Genomic DNA, 12,381 nt, shown 5'->3' on the forward strand with positions numbered 1-12,381 from the left:
GGGGAGGGGCTTGATAAAGAAATTCTGGCTAAATGTTTAAAGTTCCTTTTTATGTCCTGGGCAATGAAGTGTCACTATGAGTTCCCCAGGAGCCACCAAACTTAGAAAATTATGCTACCAGAGACTACAGTCCAAGCCAGGAGATTCTTTCTATGGTGGCTTCTCTTTATCTGTTCTTCAGACATCTAGGGTACTGCATTCAGTCATGGGACCATCACTGAATAAAAACCTCTCCCATGAGACTGTTCCCTTCTAAGATGTCAAGTGGCTTATATTCAGGTGTTTGCACTGTCTTTTTCTATTGCAGAATGGCCAGAGTGAAGCTTTGCATCAAGGAAGGGAAGGCTGAAAGGAGGAAAAAGCATTTCATTCCATGAAGTGTGCACTACATGGAAAGCTGAACTTCCAGAGAATGAAATGTCAGTGTAGACAGTGAGTGACATGAAAGATTGCCAGCTGGGGTGGCTCCAGATCACACCTGGGACCAGGACAAGGAGAGGCTGGGCAGGAGGTCGGAGGGTGATGGATGTTTAAAGCAGGGACCTGAGCTCTGCAGATGCAATTTGAAGGGGGGGACTTAAGCTGCACCATTGGAAATAGTGTTGGCACCTACAAAGAAGACTGATGTGGGAGGTCCTTCTGTCTATGTGTTGCTTTTATTGGTTAATGAATCAATGAACTGACTTGGCCTGATAGGGCAGAGTGGAGCTAGGTGGGGAAAACTAAACGGAATGCTGGGGAAAAGAAGGCAGAGTCAGAGAAAAGTCATGAAGTCGCCAGAGGAGAAAGATGTGAGCCACCAGCTGGAACCTTGCCAGTAGGTCATGAGCCTCGTGGTAAAATATAAAATACTAGAAATTGGGTCAATTTAATATGTAAGAGCTTGCTAAAATATACTAGAGTAATTGGGCAAACAGTGTTTCAAATAATATAGTTTGTGTGTGATTATTTCTAGAGTCTGGGTGGCCGGGAAATGAACAAGTGGCCTCATACAACAGAAGACCAGCAACAAACTGTGAGCACAGCTAAGAGGAAACGGAAGCTCATGATGCCCTTACGGAAACAGAGAAAGCAAGGAAGAGTTTCAGGTAAAGCGCTGTTGCAAAACAAGATGATTTCCGTTCTAGTTTTCATGACTTGAAAGATCCCTTTAAAACATGACAGCCAACCCTTCACACCTTATTTTTACACACATACAAAAAAAAAAAAGTACCCTCATGCCTCCACTTTGAAAATACACTATCTAGAATGTAATGCGTACAAAGAGGCTTCAAGGAGTTTGCAGCACGGAGTGTAGGTCAGCTGGTAGAACACAGGAAACCCTGGGTTAGCTTCCCAGCACAGTATTTACCAGCAGTGGTAGGACATGCCTGTCATCCCAGCACTTGGGACCTAGAATCTGTAGTATCAGATCTTCAAGGTCATCCTCAGCTACATACCGAGGCCACTTCTCTAAAAGCAACTAAAAATCCCCAGACCTAACATATCCATCAGCATAGTGGCTACAAGCACAAAAGAGAAAGGTGCCCTGGGTTCTCTCAGCTATTGGCTGAGTGTAAGTGAACCCAAACTGCTAGTCCTTAACTCCTGGAGACCAGCATCCAGTCCTCTGTACTGCCAGGCTCCGATTTCCTAAGTCCCTCTGGAGACAGGCAGCTTCAGCTGAGTCTGCAGGCTTCTACAGCCCAGGCTCCTTTTCCCAGCACCCTGACAAATGACAGCAAGTCTCCTTGCCCCTTTCTCCCTGGGGTGGCCCAGGTGATTTAATGAAGGGACACAGACTGCTTCCTATGCTTTACATATTAAAAGAAAAATACATCCTTAATCCAAAGGAGACTGCATCGCACTGTAGGTAGCATTATTTTGTCTAAAACTTCCCGGTTTCACAGTGTGTTGATAGTTTTCCTTGTTTACCTGCCCCTAAATCAGGTGGTGAGGCATGGGGGAGGCTGCAAGCATACTATTCATTTTCTCCTAGTTTAGTTCTAAGCGGGGAAAAGAACAGAAAGGAGGTCATGTTGATAAAGGAATCCGATTCTTTTCATTCGCTTCTTTTCCTAAGACTACCATACTTCTTCCTTCAATTCTTTCTCTGTCTCTCTGTCTTTCTATCTTACACCCTATACTACTTCAAAGACAATCAGAGGCAGCTAACTTTCAGTTCCAATAACTAGAAACTATAAAGGACTTTGTACTCTATACCTTATGAAAATTGTATGTAAAATATACCTTTCTGTCAATTGTGTTTTACAATAAAATATTAGTTGCTATTTCTTCCCTTTTCCCCTTTGTGAACTCAAGGGTTTGATTGCTGGTTTTTTTTTTTTTTGTTGTTGTTTTTGTTGTTGTTGGTTTGAGACAGTTTCTCTGTATAACAGCCCTGGCTGTCCTGGAATTTGCTTTGTAGACCAGGCTGGCCTCAGAGATCCATCTGCCTCTGCCTCCTGAGTACTGGGATTAAAGGTGTGAACTGCCACTGCCTGGCTGTGACCTCAAGTTTGTAAACTTCTTTTGGAACCTGCTATGAGAGGGGATCTTTATAGATGCCAGTCCCAAATTGACAACACATAAGAACCTGAAGTGAGGTGTTAACCACTTTTCTTAGACTCATATACCTCAAAGCCTTTTTAAATAAATGTGGCATGAGAATGCAAATGTGGATTTTGAAAATCATACATTAAAAAGTAAATAAAAGTCTTCTCAGGCAGGCAAGGTAGCGTACACCTGTAATATAGCAGAACAGAGGCAAGAGAATGGAAGAGAGTTTAAGACTGCCTCAGCTGCAATGGGAGACCCTGTTTGAAAAATAAGTCAACAAACAGATAAACAAGCTTTGTCTCGCCATCCCATCTCCTCATTACTAGAGCAACTCCAAAGCAAGCTATCATTTGTCTCCTCAGTACTGATTTTGTCATTAAATAAATCCTGCTGCCCTCCAACATAGCATCTTGATCTCTATATAAAAACACAGAATCATTGCACATACAGAATATCTAAATAATTATAGAAATGGCATAGGAGATACCACACTGCAATAATAAACTATAAATGATAAGTGCTATTTTCTTCAATAAGTAACATTTGCTAGATTGATGACATACTAGAAAAGTTATCAGAAACTAGATAAAAGTATGAGCACAAAATTTTAAGGTTTTTTTCAGAGTTTCTTCTTTATTAAAAAAACCAAATTAGAAAGTATACCACAATTATGTAGAGAACGCAAAAAAAGAAAATGGAAAATAAATGGCCAAACAGACTGTAAATATGAGCTCACCCCCCATCTTTTTGGTTTTTTTTTTTTTATCTGTGCTGATTTTCCCACAGGAAGGAAGAGATTAAAGGATGGATTACTTCACACACTATAAAGGTCTCTAGGCTGACCCCACTCTTAGAGGGGTCTCTTTCAGAGGAATAATGCTATAAAGAACGGTGAAAACCCACAACCAAGCCCTTCAGAGGGCCCTCATTCACAGCTCCCATTGACTGCCATGGCCTCTCTGAGGGAATTGAAAATAATTCACTGCCCACCAGAATACTGAGCTCCCAGAGAGGAAGAAAGTGGCAGAGCTGCTTTGCATCTATTAAATGTTTTTGCAGAAACGTGAAGGGGGTTAATCTTCTACAAGTCCAGTCATGGGCTTTCACAAAGAACCAAGAAGGAGTCGCGAAGCCTCCCCCGACTCTGCGGGAAGCTCTTTCTTTGTGCCTTCTTTTCTACACACGTCTGACAAAGACGCTAAGTGTCTCCTGCCTGGATTCTGAGGTGAGAGAAGCCACAATGATGTCATCGCCTCCCAAGAGCTCTGTGAGCTGAGATAATGAAGACCTCTCCGCTCAAGGCATTACCATAGCTGCAGTGCAAACTTCCGAAACTTCCAAACACCTCAGGCTCCTATTCATTGCAAGGGGCAGTGTGTTTTTCTTTATCTTCTAAATTACTAAGAGGAAATCCTTGCAGAACATGTTCCACTCTCACTAAACATTGCCTCTGAGTTCAGAGAGAGTCAGTAACGCTGTACCAGACTGGAATGGTTTATTCATAAACTTAAAGTGGGAACAAAGGATCATACGGGTTTTTGTTTGTTTTTTAATGAGGAGCAGGTATGCTATTCAATTAATATTCTTGTTATTTTCCTTCCAACAATTTGGTAAGAAAAATGTCATTATATGAATAGCAGCAACTTACCACCCCACAATCCTGAATATATGTATAACATGGCTTTTAGAAGCTAATTGAATTATTCATAAACATCAATAATTTGAGGACAGTTAGTCTCCAACAGTCTTTATATTATTTGTTGATGGACTCGATTATGTATTAGGAAACTATGCACATAAAACAGAGGCCTTCTGACACTAGGAAAGCTTGCTTCAAAAAACAAAATTCAGTGTAAAATCAAACATCTATTCAAGCCCTGTTGGAAAGTGTTTATGTAGAGCAGTGACTTCCCTTAAGATGCTCACCTTACTAGACCTGGATGGAAGTGGTTGGTCCTTGGACTTCCCACAGGGCAGGAAATCCTGATAGCTCTTTGGGCTGACGAGGGAGGGGGACTTGGTTGGGGGAGGGGGAGGGAAATGGGAGGTGGTGGAGGGGAAGAGACAGAAATCTTTAATAAATAAATAAATTTTTTAAAAAAGAGATTTAACTGTCTGAAAACACTATAATTTTCTCTCACAACCTGATTTGTAGTATATTCTTCTTCAATTATATTCAATGTTGCATATTAAAAAGTGACTTCCTTCAAACTATTCTAAGTAAGAAACTTCAGGGAAATTTTTTTCCCCAAAGAATATTATACAGTTAGGGAAAATAAAAGGTCAGAGCCTGAAGAGGCAGCTTGTTGTTCTTGCAGAGGACCCAGGCTCTAGTCCCAGTACCCACAGGGCACCTATAAATTTTCTATCCCTCTACTTTCAAAATATCTGATGCCCTCTCTTGGATTCCTCAGAGAGAACATACACATAGTGTGCGCGCGCGCACACACACACACACGCGCACGCGCAGTAACACCCATTCACATAAAATAAAAATAAAGAAATCTTAAAAGAAAAATAAAAGGTGACCACAAATTAAAATAGACAAACCATATCATAACTGGGGATTCGGGTACATTATCTTCCTCTTTCAGATTCTACAAAATCTAAGGCAGAAACCCTTTTTCATGGAAAGTGTCTAGTATTTTCCAGGAAAAGTAAGGATACATTCTATTGCATAAAGATAAACCATCTAATAGGTACAATGAGAAAACTTAAGTCTGAATGAAGAATTTTAGGAGACAGTTTAGTTAAGCAGACCTAAAATAAAGACTAACAAATAGGAAATGAGAGTCACTAAAGAATACTAAGATAGGAAACATTGGGGGTGGGGTGGGACATGAATTAAAAGAAGAACTCATATTTTATTCAACAAGGAATTTCAGCCTAGATGATGGCGTGCAGTATATCACAGTTCACAATGATCACTACAGAGCAGTCTCCAAAGCAAGCTTAAAAACATCCACCAGAACAGAGAGAAATTATGTGACTTTATATACTTCCCTTTATCGTATTCATTACAATTCCTATGCTTGAGTATGTTCTGTAATGTGCAGTCTGCATGTTCTACAATGTAGAAATGATAGCAGTTCATCGGTATGTGTTCATATACACATAGTAGGAAAAAACAACCCATGATATATATAACTTCCCACCTTAAACAGGGCCAAGACAAACAGGTTCAGGGGTAGGAGCATAACTAGAGGCCCACTACAGTACAAAGGACAGGAAATGAACCATCCCACAGGTTCGTGTGTTTGAACACTTGGTCGCAAGCTAGTGGCCCTGTTTTATTAGGTTGTGTAACCATTGGGAGGTAGCACTTTGCTGGAGAAGGTGGCTGTTTGAAGGATTGGCTTTGAGGTCTACATAGCCCAATCCCCTTTCTTATTCTGTGCCTTGCTTCCAAGTCAGTTGAGATATGAGAAACCAGTAACCACAGTTACTGGTTTAACCTTCAGCCACAGTTTCCTGCAACATGGAGTCAGTCACCTGCCACAATAGATAGCATCCTCGTATATATGAGAAGATATAGTCATACTAAAAATAGTAAGAGTTAACTTAAAATTGAGCACTTAGTAAGTAAAAGGAATTTAAAAGAGGTTCTTTATTTTGGTGTTTTATTTTAGGGCTTTGAAATATGCACTATTATTTTTTCCTGCCTTACAAATGAGGAAACTGAGAGTTTGGTAAGTTAAAACTTTACCAAGCTATTTAGTGCATGTACTTTGGGTGAAATACACTACAGCAAACATGTTTACCTATCATTCATAGATTAGACATACATCTAGTTGAATTGAAATATGAGTATCTCCATGTACCTTTTAAAATTATGTTAAAAATAGGAGCTCATGTGGGATGCCCCTCTGTATACTGTAAATATGTCCTATTACCATTGGTTAATAAAGAAGTTACTTTTTCCTATGGCAGAATATGGCTAGATAGGAAATCCAAACTTAGAAACAGGGAAAAAGAAGGTGGAGTCAGGGAGACAACAGCAGTCACCCGAGGAGAAAGATGCCAGCGAAATTGCCAGTAAGCTATAGGACACATTGTGATACACAGATTATTAAAAATGGGTTAATTTATATGTAGAGCTAGCCAGTAAAAAGGCCGATTCATCAGCCAAATAATTATAATTAATATAAAGCCTCCGAATGATTATTTTATAGGCAGCTGAGGAAGCCAGCAGGCAGGATAGAAACAGGTCCAGTGGACCAGGTGGAACAGAGAAAAGTCTCCAGCTACATTTAGAGTACCAACAAAAGACTCTCGAGTTTCCACATAAGACCTAAAAAAATCATAAAAACGGGTTTGAGCACAGCATGGTGGATTCCTGTCACAGTACTCAGAGGCATCTACAAGGCACGCAGCATGCTGCATGGCTGCATGGTAGATTTAGCTTTTACTCATACGGACAAAAAAGGTTTATGGGCAGCGTGCTACAAGCTGCTTGGTGGCAGCATGGACCTGCTGCTGCTTCCCAGAGTTGGGTGGGTGAGTATGGCTCCCAGAACTGGTGAACAAACCTCCATCATGTTGGAAAGCTGAAGGTAGAGCCAACAGCCAAAGACACCTGATAGCAGGAGAGTGGTTTCTGGTGGGTTTGGCTGGGGCTTGGCTATCTCTATATAATCTGCCACTGAACACAATAAAGGGGGCATTCTTGGGGAATTCAAGGATGACCCGTGTCGCTGTTTCTCTGTCTGTGTGTGTCTGTGTATTTTAACATCCAGCCCCCTTGGCCGAAGCTCGCGAACTGGGTGCCAGCGCACACAGCCGTAGACACGGGGCGGCGCGGTGCGCAGCAGCAAGCACAGCCACAAATGAGTCCCAGTACATCTGGGAAAGGTTGGGGAGGATAAATATAGTCAACATACATTGTGCGAAATACTCAAGTGGTAAAATTCTATGGAACTTGGGAAAAAATGGGGTTTCCATATGGTAATTACTAAAGAAAATAATAGTTATGAAGGATTAAATTATGAAGCCAACCTAAAGACATTGGGAAACTGAAGTCTTCTTAATGACTGACTGAGGACATCAGGTAGGATCTGTGATCCCTGTAAGTGTTTACTCACTCAGAGAGTAAATATGAAAATATTCACATACAGAAGACAAGCTACCGATCCCATACAATCCCGATCAAAGATCAAATAGAATTTTAAAACAGAAATAATAAAAGCAATCCTAAAGTTTCTATGAACCACAGAGGACCTAAATGGCTGACAGAAAGTACCAAAGACTTGAACCTGTAAACTGGTAGAAGAAAGTATAGGGGAAAGGCTCATGGTCTTGCAATGATTTCTTAGATGGGCACCAAGGAAGAAAGATGGCAAAAGCAAACGCTGGAACGTGGGACAGTCTTAGTTTCTTCTCCCGACATGGTGATGAGAAAATATCCTGACAAAAGCAACTGAGGGGAGAAATGGTTTGTTTCAGCTCACAGTTTAGAGGCATCATGGCAGGAGTCAAAGCAGCAGGGATCTTAAGTACTTGGCTACACTGCGTCCACTGTAATCACTCTATTAATTAAAACTTATGTCCACTTTACTATTGATATCGCTTAATGATGCGGGATTCTCCTCTGTATTCTGTGAATATGTTTTATTACCATTGGTTTATAAAGAAGCTACCTTGGCCTATGGCAGAGCATAATATTAGCGAGGTGGGAACACTAAATTTAATGTACAGAGAAAGAAGGCAGTGTCAGAGGGAAGCCATGTAGCTGCCGAAGGAGAAAGACAATGGAACCTTACTGGAAGGCCACAGTCTCGTGGTGATACACAGATTAATATAATGGGTTATTTAAGATGTAAGGGATAGCTAGGAATACGCCTAAGTTATTGGCAAAACAGTGTTGTAACTTATATAGTTTCTGTGTGATTATCTGGGTCTTGGTGGCCAGGAAACTAAAGCACAATCTCTGTTTACAGCTTAACCTCTTCACTTCCCATTTACTGAATTCCCCAGATGCAAAACATGAAGCTAATTTTGGTTACCTGTGTTGTTTTATCATAACTGTCACAAGATTACAACAGAAAGAATTGAGTTGAGTCTTGTGCACACCACGGTGAGCTGAACAATAACTAAGAAAGATTTTTACAACTCATGAAATATGGAAATTTTAATAAAAAAGAATCAAAATAGTCACTGTTATATTTTGTATAATATCCATGACTCAAATTACAAGAGTATAAATATAATCTTCATATATACCAGTCATGCCTATTGGCCTAAGTCTGAACTGACAACAGTCTTATAGAATATTTCTCCATTAATTTAAGGAAAGATGCTGGTAAGGGATGGAACGTGCTCCAGGAAACAAAGATCATGACAACACTATCTGAACCAAACTCATGCTTCTCTCAAATGCTGGGTAGTTACAAAAGACAAAGGGACATTGACAAGAGCCCAGAGCAACATATTTTTTTCCAACCTGCTTAACTGAACTCTACTTCTTAGAAGCCAATCAATAATACTGACAGTGACTTCCATGAAGGTTGCCCATTAGATGAGAAGAGGAAGGACAACAGACAACACCATTAAAACCCCATGCTTGCTTTGCCTACATGTCATCCAAAATTGGGAATTAATAGCTTAAGGGTTTAAGAGATTAATGTAAAGTCTAATATTCCAAGTTCTTGTCACTAGAAGCCTGTTTGATGGCATTTTATAAGTACAGATATCAAACAGTATGAAACACCAAGAAAACAGTAATTTTCAAAAATAAATAAATATGTTTTTAAGAACCACATTTCTTATAAGGGGATCATTCAGCACAAAGACAAAAAAAATGGCACATGGAAAAAGCACACAGGAGTTCTGAAAGTGAGACCAAACTTGGAAAACATAGCAAGTATATTGTTAACACTCACAACTTAGCAGTTAAATATTTAAAACCAATTATTATTGTTCATGTTTTGCATGTTTAAATCCCTTTACTATTGCTTTCACTATTGCTTCACTCTACTTTCTGATTACTTCATGGAATAAGACAATCTCCATACCAAATTCATTCTCTCTGTAATTATTATAAACAGACTGAAATATACTAAAGAAATCCCACATACGCAACTAGCATTTTCATATGAATTCAATAGAAGTAGCTGAACAAATGATCTCAGTTTAGATTATAAACTAGCTGTGAAAATTTATAATCTAACACTATTGAAAGGAATGCTTGCTCAATGGCATATCCTCATATTACAGTAATATCTTCCATGCATCATTTACTAATAAAATTATCTGCTAAAATGAATTTCTATCATTTCATATTTTCCTTTTACAAAGCCCATCAAAGATTCTCTTTGATCCATGTACAGGTCATGAGACTCTCCCAAAGCAAAAGGTTAGGGCACCTATTCACATGCCTAAATTCAAAGAGGACTCGGCATCTGCCCAGTCCCTAGCATCATCAAGACTAAGTCTTTCCATTACTCCTGCTTCTTCTGTGGTTTCACTCCCCAGTAACCAGGAGCAACTCCTAAATCATTTCTGACTACTCCATGTTTCCCACCTGCGACAAAGACACTCCTTCAGGGCACCATGACAACCACACCAGCGACACAAGCACTTCGGTTCCTGTAGAAAAATGAAAAACTCTGAAAGGAAGCTAGGAGATAAAGGCTTACGAGTCCTTGCTTCCCACTGGTAGGAAGTAATTACAAAAATTACTCTAACACAGAGCTACCAGTGAATGAATAGCTTGTAATGTGAGGAGAGAAGCCCAAGGGCCTAGAGACTCAATACAAAATATGAAAAGCTGAATGATGCCATGCAAGCAAACCCATCCCCCATAGACTGCCTGAAGCAAATCTCTGATGATGACAATGTGAGCAGTCTTTAGGGATGGTCAGGGGTGTAGGGGTGTGTGTGTGTGTGTTTGTGTGTGTGTTTTAAAATCTGAGTTTAGACAAATGACTGAATAGTGGGGGGTTAATTTTGAATTCATATATAATTATCAATTCCATAAACAGAAGAAGACAGAAAATCCTTTTGTACAGACTAGAGATGCCAAAAAAGGGTGGTTTTCCAGTCCTGTAGCCATGATTAGAGAGAAGCAAACGAAACTTCCCCACGTGATGATACAGAGGGTCATGATGACATAGAGAAGCGTCTCTATCACAAGTGTGCCAAGTTCTTGTTTATTGCTAACTAGAAGGACAGTACACCCCCTGACAGGGACAGAAAGAGCTATATTTTACCCAAACTGCCAACTCTTCACTGACCATAACTCACAATGACAAAGTTATAGTCCTGAAGGTCTCAAACTGTGCTTGTGTCAGGAGGTTGTGGGGGGGAAGTGATGCTTGCCTGTGCGTGGGGCCAGGGCTCAGCTTTGAATATCTTCCTCTATTACTCTCCACCTTCATTTTTGACATAGGGTTTTTCATTGAACCTGGAGCTGACCATTTTGGCTGCGCAGGCTAGCTGGTGAGTGTTCAAGATCCACCTGTCTCCATTTTACCAACATAGGGTTATAAGCACATACCACCATGCTCAGCTTTTATTTGGGTAGTGGAAATCTGAATTTATGTCTTCATGTGCCAGTTCCACAGACTTGGAAATCTCATTTGTAATCTGTAATTAAAAAGCTAAGCTCCTAGCCAGGGCAATGCTAGATTAACCAGGGCAATGCTGGAGAACTCGCCCTGGTGGTAAGGTTAGGGGAGAACTGGCAGGCAGACTAACCCTGCAGATACCCAGGCCCCGAACCAGGGTTATGACTTGGCCTGCCCAACATCCACCCCATCTATGATTTGCTGCACGTGAAGGGACCTAACCACAGACTCTAAACTGCAGGATCTGTGCAACACAGGACAACAACAAAATAACCAAGAGGAGTTCCAGAGAGAGCCCAGCATCTGTAGTGTAGTAGAAACCAGAGGTCATGAACCAGACCAATGACTCTTTGCAATGAACACTTGCAAGTAAAGATATTTGGACAGTATACCTTTCTAACTCAGTACATTTTAAATGGTATATGTCATAAAAATACATTCCTAATGTATACTCAGACTACATTTCACCTATAAGAAATACTGACCCCTCTAGTCACTTGACAAGAGAGAATTGAAAAGCTATAATCTGGTGTTTAAATTTGTGAATCTGAACTCTTCTTGTCCTAGGGAAGAAAGTTAAATTTCTGACACAAATAGTTAGATATACTTAAGAATAGATCAGCTGATATCACCAGTAGCTACATCAGAGCACCATAAATATGAAAATAAAATGCATTGATTTCATGTTAAGCTTTATCTTGGGACATCTTGGTACAGGTACTGAGTTAACTGAGAGAGAAGAAACAAACTGTTTTACCTCCTCCCATGGCCCCTGCAGCCCTCTCCTGAGTGGGTCACCTTAGCCCATGGTCTATTTTCATTATAGGGCAAGCTTCTGGTCATGATTAAGGAAGTCAGCCTCCAATGTGTATATTGTTGTAAACTTTAACATAATCTGGGTGTGCTGCTGCTGCTGCCAGGACTAATACTTCCAATTACTGCCAGAAACAACTTATTCCCCGCCCTCCCCCCCGCCCCCCCGTGTGTGGTGTGTTTCTGGGAAACAAACCCAGGGCCTCGTGAATGCTTGGGTAAGTGTTGCATACAGGAGCCACCCTCAGCCCACTTCTAGTCTACTAAACACAACAGATCCTGAAATTTTCTTATTAAAACATTAGTAAGATTTCCCTCCTGTAAATAGTATACCAATGAAAGGCACTGGGACTAACATTTACAGAAATTGGTGCCATGGAGAACTGGAAGGGAGTGGTGAGGTCCAGCTTGGAAAGCGTGATGGGATTCATCTTGGAAGGGGGTGATGGGGTTCATCTTGGAAGGG

General features: G+C 40.5%; 1 protein-coding gene across 2 annotated transcripts in view; it reads right to left on the reverse strand.

The window, feature by feature from the left end:
• Positions 1 to 12,381, reverse strand: part of Adamts3 (ADAM metallopeptidase with thrombospondin type 1 motif 3) — a 204,922-nt gene that overhangs the window by 86,774 nt on the left and 105,767 nt on the right. The gene's annotated exons all lie outside the window — the stretch shown is intronic.

This window comes from Microtus ochrogaster, linkage group LG1 (assembly GCF_000317375.1).
Source record: "Microtus ochrogaster isolate Prairie Vole_2 linkage group LG1, MicOch1.0, whole genome shotgun sequence".
NCBI classification, from domain to species: domain Eukaryota; kingdom Metazoa; phylum Chordata; class Mammalia; order Rodentia; family Cricetidae; genus Microtus; species Microtus ochrogaster.